At 40.7% G+C, this 12,287-nt stretch overlaps 1 long non-coding RNA gene across 1 annotated transcript in view; it reads right to left on the bottom strand.

Moving 5' to 3' along the window:
- Positions 1 to 953: 953 nt before the first annotated feature.
- The window catches only part of LOC109371889 (uncharacterized), a 152,534-nt gene continuing 141,200 nt past the window's right edge, over positions 954 to 12,287 (bottom strand). The window contains exon 5 of the long non-coding RNA XR_002121952.1: positions 954 to 1,059. This is a non-coding gene — a long non-coding RNA (uncharacterized LOC109371889). The remainder of the gene's footprint in view (positions 1,060 to 12,287) is intronic.

Raw genomic sequence — 12,287 nt, 5'->3', positions numbered from 1 at the left:
ACAGAGCAGGTTGAAGGGGGTGCTGTGAAAATAATAGCGTCCATCATTGATGTCACTTCTTACGCCTGTTATAGCACATACAAAACATAAAAACATGTATTGATACAAATCAGAATTATAGGAGAAACAATAATGTTGTCTATAAATGAATAAAAAGAGGTTCCACATCTGACCTCCCATTAAAAAATAAAGTCCATCGATTTGTTAGGAGAAGCAAAGACTGTTCCAGTACACGAAGCTGGGGTTTTTATTTTTTTGTTTTGATGGGTTTTAACAAAGTGATGTTAAAGGATGAAGTAGTCCACATTTACCACACCGTCCTTCCACTTAATGAAATTGCAGCTGTAAGGACATTTTTGTGCTGTGTCCTCAACACAAGCTGATGCTATAGCATCGAAGGTGAACTTGACTGCCGTTTGGTACTGGCCAAGGAAATGTCCAAATAAGCAGAGCACACAAGTTTCTGATGTTTTAGAAATCTAGAAGGTGGGTGAATGACCTCTTCCATGTATCCTGATTAAGTTAATTGTTCAGACTGGGTTTGATGAGAACTTGGGTCAGAGGTACTATGGAATTATTATTATTTTTTCTGATAAGTAATTACCATTTGCCTTTCTCTGATATTGAAAGACTGTGGATCTACACACTTTAAGGATTGTGAGAGGAGAACAGAGTCCACATCCTATATTTGCGAGATATGGATTCTAGAGGAGACGGATTTGGGGGGTAGACGGGGGACAAATAGACTAATTGCTAGGGAGAACCAGAGAATGAAGAGAAGAACAGGTAAGCAATTTATACTCCATATCAGGAAGGTGGATATATATAACTACCAATGTTCCCTGGTTCTACTCCTTAAAACAAAACCAGGAAAACAATGCACGATTTGACTTCCATGACAAGAAGTTATTAAATGTATGCCATGTCTCAGAACCTCTTTGGTCTTACCATTGCTGACTTTTACAGCAGAAATCAAACATCTTTCACAGCAAGACAGCCTCAGCAGCACCAACATTCAGAAACACCACCAGTTTTGTAGGGTTGAATGCATCGGGGCCCCTAGGAGAGCACAGAGAAAGAAAACGGTTAATTAGGAGGAGTTGTTGATGGGTAAGCTTGCAATCACAGCAGGATGTGAGGTTAGCAGACATGGTAACAAAAATCTCCGTGAAGGACGGTAGCACGGCCATTGTTTGCAGTGGGGCTCTATAGAGTTGCTTGTATTGGAGCAAACATATTGGAAGCAGAAGACATCTCTAAAAATGACAATCGTTTAAATAGACACTTAGTGAACATGAAGGAAATGGAGAGAGTCTCACGTCCTGTGTGAAATAAAAAATAACTTATTTATCCAAAGTTATAGGTATAATTAGGATTTCTCTAGGATGGGGGAGCAGTTCCCTGATGTCAAGAACAGAACAAATTTCGGGAAAGATGAGTAAAACATGCCCATCTTTTTCAAGGTGGATCTAAAAATTAAGTTTCTCACTAGAAGGCAATTTTCCATAAACCTCTCAACATGGACTGACATACGTGTCTAGAACACTTGTTCTCAACTTTAAGAGACACAAATCCATAAGGATATAATAAAATTTTACATATTTTTCATATATCACTATTATGTAAGGCATTTAAAATATACCCATTATTCTAACACATGTATATCAACAACTCATAATCATGGTAATGATAGCTAACTTTATATACTCTTTATTAGGAGTGAGGCACAAACACTTTACACTCAAAATAATAACTCACTTAATTCTGAAAAGCTTCGTGAGTAGTTTTCATTGCCATTCTGCATAGACAGAAACTGAGACACAGAGAGATACCTTGCCTGAGACCGCATATCTGATAAAGGATGAAATATAAATCCAGCCTTCCTACCCATTATGCCATAACCTACCTATACACACATTAATAGTAATTAATTATAGTGACAATGTTCATTTCCTCAGTGAATACAAAGAATAAATAAATGGAAAGTGAGATGCAATAATATACCGTATTTCCCCATGTATAAGACGCACCCCTTTTCGAAAAATTTGGGGTCTAAAGACTGGGTGCGTCTTACACAGTGGTTGTAGATTTTTTTTACTTGCATTTCCCACTTTTTTCGTGCTTGTTTTTGCACTCATACAACCACTGTGTAAGACGCGCCCAGTTTTCAGACCCCAAAATTTTTGAAAAAGGGTGCGTCTTATACATGGGGAAATACGGTAACATGTATTTTCACCACATGACAAAACCAAGTGGTCCAAAGCTTTAGGGGGCAAATTGCTTGTGCCAGTGACTCCAATACTCTTGACCAGTGTTGGGATTTTTCTGAAATTGTTAACAACTCTTGGTAAGTTTCCATACAAATGAACTACAAATTTCCCTCTAATTACTTGGCAGCTGGGTTCCTGGAAAATTCAGGGTCTGTTAAAACTGTGTGAAAACAAAACAAAACTCCTTGAGTTTAGATATAAAATGGAGTTTGGTTCTAGATTCAGATAATTATTGAGAGCTTTTATGTAGAAGTGGGTACCTGGTGGGATGTTTCAAAGTTGTGTGGTAAATGGTAAAAATTTTTGATTTGTCTTTTGTTTTATTCTGTCTTGTTTCCATCTTGTGTACATTACTGAACTTTTTATCTTTCCTAGCTCCTGCCAACTAAATGACAGTCCTGATACTAAATTATATAATAATGGTAATCACAATGAAATCCCACAACCATTATAAAAGAATGAATGTTCTGAGGAATCTATAGATTGGGTTTGGGGTATCCTTGAACTCTGAAATTCTAGGCAAAATGTTGAGTACAGGTACATTCTCCGAGGGAATGCTACCACTAACTTTCACCAAATTCTCAAATCATGATTATCATCCATTCACACCAAAGTTAAGAACCGTTGATCTTGGGTAGTCCATGGCATTCTAGACTATTTTTTTTTACAATCATTTGTTTTTCCTATTTGGTAACCACTCTTTTTGGCTTTTATGGCACTCTTCTTGCATGGTCAAAACTTACAGGATTTCTCCTGCTGCCTCAGCATCCTTTATAATTTAACATTCATCAGAGATTACTTTTATTTAATTTTTAGTTAACTATGCTATTGCTCATAGTTGCATTAAAATAAGCGAAGACAAGTTGAATAGAGCTCCCATCTGACATTCCAGAGCCTGCTGTGATTGTGTCCGGCGGCATGTGTGATAAGAGCTGGTCTTGAAAGTTGTTGCTTAAACATGTGGTTACAAGTGACACACAAGCAGCATCATTTTGTTCCCGACTTGTTCCAAGAACAAAGTAAGGAACACTACCCTTCCTGGGCAGCATGCAGGATGCTCGCTGACAATGCAAATGGCGTTGGGCCAGAAGAAGCTGATACCACTAATTCTTTCTCTTCTCTGATGATGGTGGCCAGTTGTACCAACCATATGATGAAGCAGCCAGTTGAGACATAGCTGGTGCCGCTACCCAAACATATGTGATGGCATCAGGGCAAGGTTCAGTGTAGCAACAGGACATTATTGGTTCGGTGTATAGTAAATATGTGCTGAAGAAAAAAAAACTCAGTAGTCCCACCTTAATGTGTATAAATAATTGTTTGACTGTCTTACCATTGCAGAGTTCTTCTTCATGCTGTAGTATAAATCTACAATTATTTATGTTTGCATTTGAGGAAACATGAGCATTTGTGACAAAACCTTTTGACAAAAGGAGCTTCAAAAAAAAGAGAACATGATGAATAAAAAATAAGAATTCAATGTTCATTTCTCAAGAATCCTGAAGCAGAAGTTGTAACCCGCCTTGAAAAGTCTGTCAATGTTTATAACTCGGCACAAATGGCAAATTACGGTGAAAAGCAGAAAATGCAAATCTGCAGAAGTAACAGCCTTGATTTCAAAGATTAGTAGCATTTTGACAGCCCGTGACCACAGACAATAATTTAACACATAGGGTTGCAGGAAGTGAACTTGAATGCCATTTTGGGAAGCTCCTTTCATTTGGAGCAATGCCAATTTGAAATTATTCTTTCTAAGTCCAAATTTTCTTGTGTAGGTTATTAAAAATGAATGAAGGCTGTTGGTATGTTGGCTCTTTTCGTAGAAAAATGTCGACTTCCAAGCTGGCGATCGACATCCGTTTTATAGTTGCATCGCCAGATGACTAGAATAGACTATCAATGAATTATCAAATGGTGCCTTTCTTCCTGCCAATTCATGGAATAAAAGGAGAGTTTTTCAAGACTGACTGTGAGGGCTACAATCTACATAGAAGATGGAATTATTTGTTTTGCAGTTTCGGCATCAACACAAACTTCTTGGGAAAAATTATGTTCTTCGCAAGTTGAGAAGCCAATGGGTCCGGTATGTATTATATTTGGGAGTAATTGTGGTCCAGGAGTCATTCATAATCGCAAGAGGGTAAACTGCTCTATCAAAATGTCTCCAAGTCAAGGCAGTCCCTGTCCCCAGTTACAATGTACATATCAGAGGCGCGATTATCAGAGTGCTTCTCAGAACTCTGGGGCCCCCAAGAGCCTATGAGGGTGCTCAAAACAGGAGACGAAAACAATTTGTGGAACATAAAACTGGGGGCATTTTTCTCAAAGTTGACATTTGTACTTAAGGTGCAAAATGACGGTGACTCGAACTACTGATGTCTCAGAACAAGTGAAAGTGGTGGCATCAAAGTATACTACTAGCCATTGTGTCATTCGGTGTCACACGTTCTCAGGGGCACAGGTGGAAAAAGATCACTCAGAAATGATCTTGATGAAACAACGAAACCTTTTATGAAGTCTCAACCGTTCAGTAGAGGTCTTGCTGACACGCTGCCCGATAAAACGCAGAATGTGTGTGAAGCATTTCTGCAGACAGAGGGACGCTGGCTGTTTGTACAGAAGTACATCTGCTGTGGCTTGAGTGGGAAGCTGAAGTGACTGCAGTTTTCCTGGAAAGACAAATGGACTTGAAAGAACGGCCACGGCAATTCAGAAGTGAATAGAGCAAGCCTTTCACTTCCAAGAAAAGTATAACAGTTGCCTGCTACAGGGAGCCCCCTGTACCTAAAATCTTTGCACGTGGGGTCAATGATGTTATCAGCAAATGTGGTTTGGACCACTGTGAATCAAGCTGCTCTAAACATCCACGAGGATGTAAATTTTCAACATCCCTGGACAAATGTCAAGGAGAAGCATGGTAAGAGTGTGTTTAATTTTATAAGGAAGTGACCAACTGGTTTCCAAAGTGGCCATATCGTTTTGCATCCTCACCAGCAAGGAATGAGAGCTCCTTTTGCCCCACATCCTCGCCAGCCTCTGGTTCTAGTAGGTGTATGGCGGCCTCTGGTTTTCATTCTTAGGGTTCAAACACAGCACCCCATCCTGTCCAGGCTTTGTAACTGCATTTGGTGGGAGAGTTGGGGTACAATGCATTGTCACCTTTTGTAATAGGCTGAGTTGCACTTCCTTAAAATGCATGTCCTAGCCCCCAGGACCTCAGAATGTGACTGTATTTGGAGACGGGTCTTTAAAGAGGCGATTAAGGTGACATGAGGTCACTGGGGTGGGCCCTGACCCAATAGGACTGTGTCCTTATAAGAAGAGGAGGTGAGGACACAGACACACACAGAGGGATGGTCACGTGAGGACATGGGGAGCAGACAGCTGTCTGCATGCCCAGGAGAGATGCCTCAGGGGGGACCAGCCCTGGGACACCCGGATCTCGGACTCCAGCCTCCAGAGCTGTGATAAACTAAAGTTCTGTTTTTAAGCCACCAAATCTGTCATATTTTCTTATGGCAACTCAAGCAGACTAATATACCATCTTATCCAGAACCAGAATGCAAGAAACATTTTTCTTAATGATGAGTGTGTCTGTGTATGTAGAAAAACATTTTAACGGAATAAATGTATAGCCTCAGCAACTCAGGAAAAACATTTTAAATGGTTAGTCAGTCATTTATATAGAGTACGTGACACCTTTTCTCTGAGAGTCCCAAGGCATGGGGATTTTACATAATGGCATTAATCACTGATTAAAATTGGAAAGTGTTGCTTTAATGTTTAATAATATTAACAAAGTATTTAATCCCTTCTTGAAAATTAAATCCATATTTCTTTTCTTTTATGATGCCATGACAGCTACTGAGGCAGCTCCCCAGTTGCGAGGCTAATGGGGTTCCTCCGTGGGCACAGCTGTGACACCATAATAAAGAAACCCCAGCCATTGTCCTCTGACAACTGGCAACGCACGTAATACTGAGAGAAAAGTCCCAGTAAACAAATGTAAACGTGGTTCATGTCGATGGTGGGTTGTTTAAATGGAGTCCCCTTTCTTAGCAGATAAGGAATTTTTTTTTTTTTTAGCTGAGCCATCCTGCTACCTGTTGGCAGCTCAGCGGCTGCTCAGCTCGGGCTGGACTCGAACCGCTGTTGCTCAGAGCTCAAACTCTTGAGCGAGCTCTTAACCAACTGAGCCACTCGGCCGGCCCTGGAGTCCCCTTTCTTGATGATGGAGGAAGACAGAAAGGGATGAAATTTCAGAGGTATAACCTTTAGCATGGTTCTCATGTAGGAAAACTCGGCAGACGGAGATCAAAGTTGCTCCAGAGAGTGCTTCCCACGTGAAATTATCATTTGGGTCCATCTCCAGACTATCTTAGGGACCCTGGGTTATGAATGCATTGAGTGTCTGAGCCTTGGTTTCATCAGCATTCTCCAGTTATAAAGTTGAATTATTACCACGTGATCTATTATTAAATGGTGCCTTTTTGAGAATGAAAGCTGAGCTAGTTTAAATGCTGCCTTATCCTTGACGTATGAAATTTAATATGGTTGTTGTACATTTTTTCATTCATCCTCATGGTGTTAGAATTAGTTATCTGTACAACTTAATATGCAGGCAGACTTCCAAACTTGTCCAAACGCATGCATTTCAGATCCCCATAAATCTACAGGTATTTACTAAAAGAATGAATTCTAATTATGACTATGAAATGGATTTAAAGACATTAAGTATTTACCCGGCAACTGACCAGATTAGCAACAAAATATAGGACTCTGTGGCTACTTACTCTCTTGATTTATTGCAAGGATACATAAATCTGTGCTTTTGGAATTTTAAACTCTATATTTTGCACTTGATTTATAAAACCTGCTAATAAATCCAGTTCAAGTTCTCATTGAGAAATCATTATTCTAAACGACAGCTCTAGCTAAGTAGAACAATTTATAAGCCAGAGAAATACGTGTAAGAAACGAACCACAGATTTTGAAGTCATACCAATAAATCTTCTTGTTGTTGTTGTTGTTTTTAAAAAAAACCACCAGAAAACCTTTTTATGTACAAAGCCTTACCTTACACTTGGCATATAAGTGAAAGATTTAGAAACTGTGACCTTAAATTGGTATGATTACGGCCGGCTACTAAGCCATTACCTAATCTGAATTTAACACGTTCAAGTTTCTGGCTGGACCCTATTAAGAGTCCCAACATGAAGAGGGATATTATCTTAAATGAATGCTTAATGAGATTTCTACTTGTGGGTGTCAATAGGTGTGATGGATGCTGTGTTGGTACTGTGCCCAAGCCCTCTCCTTGGGGCCAGTCCACAGTATCTTTCAGTTGTCAATTTGGGTGCCGCTGACAGCTCATGGTGGGTCTCCTCTCTAGAGTATTAACCTTGGACGAGTTGCCACTCCTGGAAAGTTACCTCCCATCTCCCCACCCTCAGGACAATAGTATCAGAACAAGACTAGATTTTCTCAGAGGCTGGCTCTTTCTAATTTCTTCCCTCTCCTTACAGCCCACTCCCATGTCTTCCTTGCTGGTTTTTTTTTAAAATTAATTGATTAATTATTTTTCCCTCTCAGTGACTCAATTGCACCCAAATCCTTGTCTCAGGTTTTGCTTCTAAGTCACCCAACTCAAGGCTGTAGCGATTTCTAACAATTCTTCACATACATATCGCCATTATTTACTTTGGATTGCCAACTCCAACTTAAGATAAGCAGGGTGTCCTGTAAAGTCGCAGCTATAGAATTTTTTTAGAGTCAAACGGCTTCGTCAGGGTCTCGAGGTCTGAACGCATCCACCAAATCGTCTCGTGTTTCCACATTGTATTCACTCACACAAAACTCAGGTGACTTTGTATGTGTAATTATTGTGTTAAAAAGGATGCTGCTGTTTCGTTTTCAGTAACTGAAATGACGTCTCGGTAACTTGAGCTGTACGTATCGGTGTTTAAGATGGGCAGGGATGTTTCCACCTGAGGAATCAGAGGCTGCAATGGGATACCGTCTTTCTGAGTTCCAGACCCCCGTTCCCCATCACAAGGTGGAACCGTCGTTAAGAAATGCATTAAGAGGACAGGACGCTCTGAAATGAGCACACAGCCCTTTGAGAGCTCACCAAACGTTTTCCATTATTCGCAGGTGAGGACGAATGTAGCTATGGATGAGAAGGATAATAACGGGGCTGAGGATATTCAACACATAAAGGACGTTCTATACAAGCTAATAAAGCAGGGTCCAAGGCTTTTTAGTGGCTCCCTTTGGTGGTTAACTTCGATGCACCCAAACTTCTCCTTTGCAACATCTATGTTCTTAACAAGACAAACACAATCTACAGAGAATCCTTCATCTCCCTCTTATGGCCCGGTGGTGCAAATGCAGCATGGCGGGTTTCTGTGGATATCCATGTTCTCCTGAGGTGCCACCATGCACTTGGGGGAAAAGTGGAAACCAATGGCAGCTTCCAACAGGGCATGCTCATAGGGAAATGACCTCTGGAATCAAATCACCGCTCACATTGGGCACTTCCTGCTTGCTTTGGGACCTCAGGTAACCTGCTCCCCTAAGCATCAGTACTCTGTATAATAGTAATACTTTCTAGCTCACGGCTGTTGTGAAGATTACGTTGTGAAGGTAATAAGATGTAGCGTATTCAGAAAGCTAACTGACATAAGACACCCCAAATAATTGTGTGCTAAGATATTATTAGTTACTATATTAACCAGCATTGATACATTCGAATTAGAATTAACATGTTAATAATCTATGTATTGATCTATGCTACTATGAAACATCCTTGTATATCACCACAAGTAATTGTGTGTGTATGTAGAGACATATCTATGGAGCTCACAGCTGGCCGGAAAGGCTCTACTGATGCTTCTAGAAGGTTCCCAAGGTGGTTGTATTGGTTCAAACTCCCTCCCACAAGGCAAAGGGAACCCTTTTTGCTTCATGTCTTCCTCAGGACTTGATCCTGTCAGACTTAACGTTTTGCCCATCTTAAGTGAGTTTCATAGATGTTTATCTCGAATTTTCCTGTCCATGAGTAAAAGGCAACTTTTCATGTGTGATTGGACAGTCAGGGTTTTTTTTTGTTTTTTTTTTTTGCTCTAAGTACTATTTGTTTTCTTGCCTATTTTATATGGATTTCCCCCCTTTTTATTGATGAGTGAGAATTTGGGTGTGTACGCTTATACAGTCTTAAATTCTCCATTTACATGTGTTAATGGATATGTATGAATGCATTATAATATAACGCATTCTCCTATTCTCAATATTAACTATAAACATTTGGGGTCAAATGTGTCACGCATTGCTGGCTTTTCTCTTTGGGGATGGTATCTTTCATTTTTAGAAATATTAATCATCTGTGCGTTCTAATTAATTTACATTGTTTAACAATAATTGTTATCTTGTGTGTGTCTTCCATCCGAGCTCGGTGGTACTTCAAAGACTACCTAACCCAGTGGTTTTCAAGTTAAGCTGTGATGAGCGTCCCACCCCCGACCCAGGGTCCTGCCGAGCCCACCAGGAGTGGGGAGGGGAGACTGTGAACGACAGACCTGCCTGCTGGCTGTTTTATGGATGCTCAATTTCCGTTTTCTTTTAAATTTTTTTTATTTAATGGACTGACGTTTCAGCTACAATTTTATCTGAAGATTCCTGGTCCACCCAAGGGCCTGATTTCACATTATGCAGAAAAGCCACACATCTCATCAGAGGTTACGGAACTGGTGAAGGGGCTCGCATTGAAATTCAGGTGACATGCTTGGGTACACATCGGTCCCTTTCGCACTTAAAGGCGGGTCCACCCTGCCTCACGTAGGCAAAGCCAAGCCATGATCCCTCCAGCTGAAGAACCACAGGGCACCTTATCTTCGCAGATAATACTTCCCTGGTATTCTGAGTGTGACACTCATTCCTGCTCTTTAAAAACCAACAACCAGACAAGAGGCCATGAAACAAGAAGAGGTAAAAAACGACGTGGGAAAGAATGTTTCTTCACGATGCCGGTAAGCTGCAGCTGTCTCCTAGTTTTCTTAAGCAGCATGCTGAAGAAAGCTTTGCCTGTTACGTAATGGGCAAGACAGGACGGCCATTTAAGAAGATAGCCGATGTTAAAAGCACGTTACACGGTTGTTCTGAATCGAGCCCATTTGGCTATTATCGAAAACAATCGCCCATAAACACCAAAGTCGCCATTATCACGTTGCACAGATATGTCAGGGTGAGTTTCCAACAGACTTTTAAATCATTTTTATTCGTTATTACCCTGTGCCCTAGTTTTTTTTTAATTGGAAGACATTCTCTCTCAGTACTAAGTTTCTAATTAAATCCCCAGATGAAACTATGAAACCTGCCCCTATCTTTTTACAGGACGCGGACACCATTCAAAAGAGGAATACATGCATTTTAATTATGTTGTTCATCTTTGCACAACTAGGAGCCCATTGCTGGATTTTAGAAAAATAAATTCTACCTGAGCTTGTTTTAAAGGTTCCTAAATTGGGGTTATTTTATTCTATAATTGTATGTCTTGTGAAACAAGCTTTAAAAACACTCCCTCTGCTAACGCCGAGGATATTATTGTAGAGTGTACGTAATAAGACATTCACAAAAGGACACATGTGTGACTCCACTTATGCGAGGCACCTACATGGCTGGAATTCAGAGGCAGAAAGTAGGATGCAGGTTGCCAGGGGCTTAGGGAGGGGATGGGGAGTTAGTGTTTAATGGGGGCAGAATCTCAGTTTATCACGATGACGCGTTCTGGAGATGGATGGAGGTGATGGTGGCACAACAGTGTGAACAGACGGAACTGTGCACCTAAAAATGGTGAGTATGGCATATTTTATGTCACGTGTGTTTTACAACAATGAAAAAAAATTTAACCCCCTTAAATTTAAAAGCAAGCCACGCATCTTCAATGTACAAAGATAGTGTACGTAAGGGAGAGTAGAGGTTATCTCAAGAAGCACAGACCAGCTAGTATGAATCCAGTAGTTTGAGAGCTCAATTTCAAAGTTCTGTGTGTGGGATATAGAGGAAAACAGAGGTTAATAACCCTGGAATGATCACTGGGCAGTGAGGAAGCTAGAAAGCTGGACCTCCTGACCTCGAGGTTAGAACTCACTCCCCGACATTATCTAGAAGCTAGTCACGCACCTTCCGCCATGATTTTTACTGATTTCCTGTCTTCTGGTACATTGTCGAGATGACACTGGACATCACGTCCATTATTTTTCTCGAGAACATCAATTATGAGGCCGAGCAGGACAAGCGCTCCCCTGACCTACTTTTTTTTTATCCTTGACACTTAATACTTAATTAGACGGCGCCCACTGTCTCACCCATAAAGATGATTTCTGCAAGAGGAGTTTGCGTTTGCTTTGCTTGGGCTTCCAAAAAAAAAAAATGGATAGAAGTGTCTAGGATGGAAACCGCCTTTGTTCAGAAGCTGTTGAAACAGGCTACCCAGTTAGAGGACCACGGATGCAAACAAATAGTCCATAAGTATGTACTGGAAACCGCGCCACACATCTTTTATCCTAGAAAATCCTTCTGAGGATTAAGTGGTGTTGTGTGTCGCCCGCCTATTGTTTTTCTCTAAATCCTGTCTTGTTGAGAGCAATGTCAATAAAACAGTGCATTGAGCTGTTTGGCCATCCTTCACGTGCCGGCTGATGGCACAAATCATGTCCCTTTTATGAACATCCTCAGACAAAAGACGGCTTTGGCCTCATTGGATTAAATCAAGCTCCTGGCATCCCCACAAGTCCCAGTGGGATTAGCTCTTCAACGGAGAGTTGGGAGGCAGAAACTCGAGGAAATCAAACAAGGTGATGCCTGTGAAATGATTCCATCAGCTTTAACACGTAAACAACAGTGACTGTGATGACGTATGCCAGTCACTCCTAAGGAGATAATTTTTCAACCATTTTTGATCCTGTAGAATGGAAGATACCTTTATGCAGCTGTTTGTGTTTTTCTTTGTCTCTCTCT

This window comes from Hipposideros armiger, unplaced genomic scaffold (genome assembly GCF_001890085.2).
Source record: "Hipposideros armiger isolate ML-2016 unplaced genomic scaffold, ASM189008v1 scaffold_598, whole genome shotgun sequence".
Lineage (NCBI taxonomy): Eukaryota > Metazoa > Chordata > Mammalia > Chiroptera > Hipposideridae > Hipposideros > Hipposideros armiger.
The sequence above is the reverse complement of the archived record's forward strand: the minus strand, read 5'-3'. Positions and strand labels throughout refer to the sequence as shown.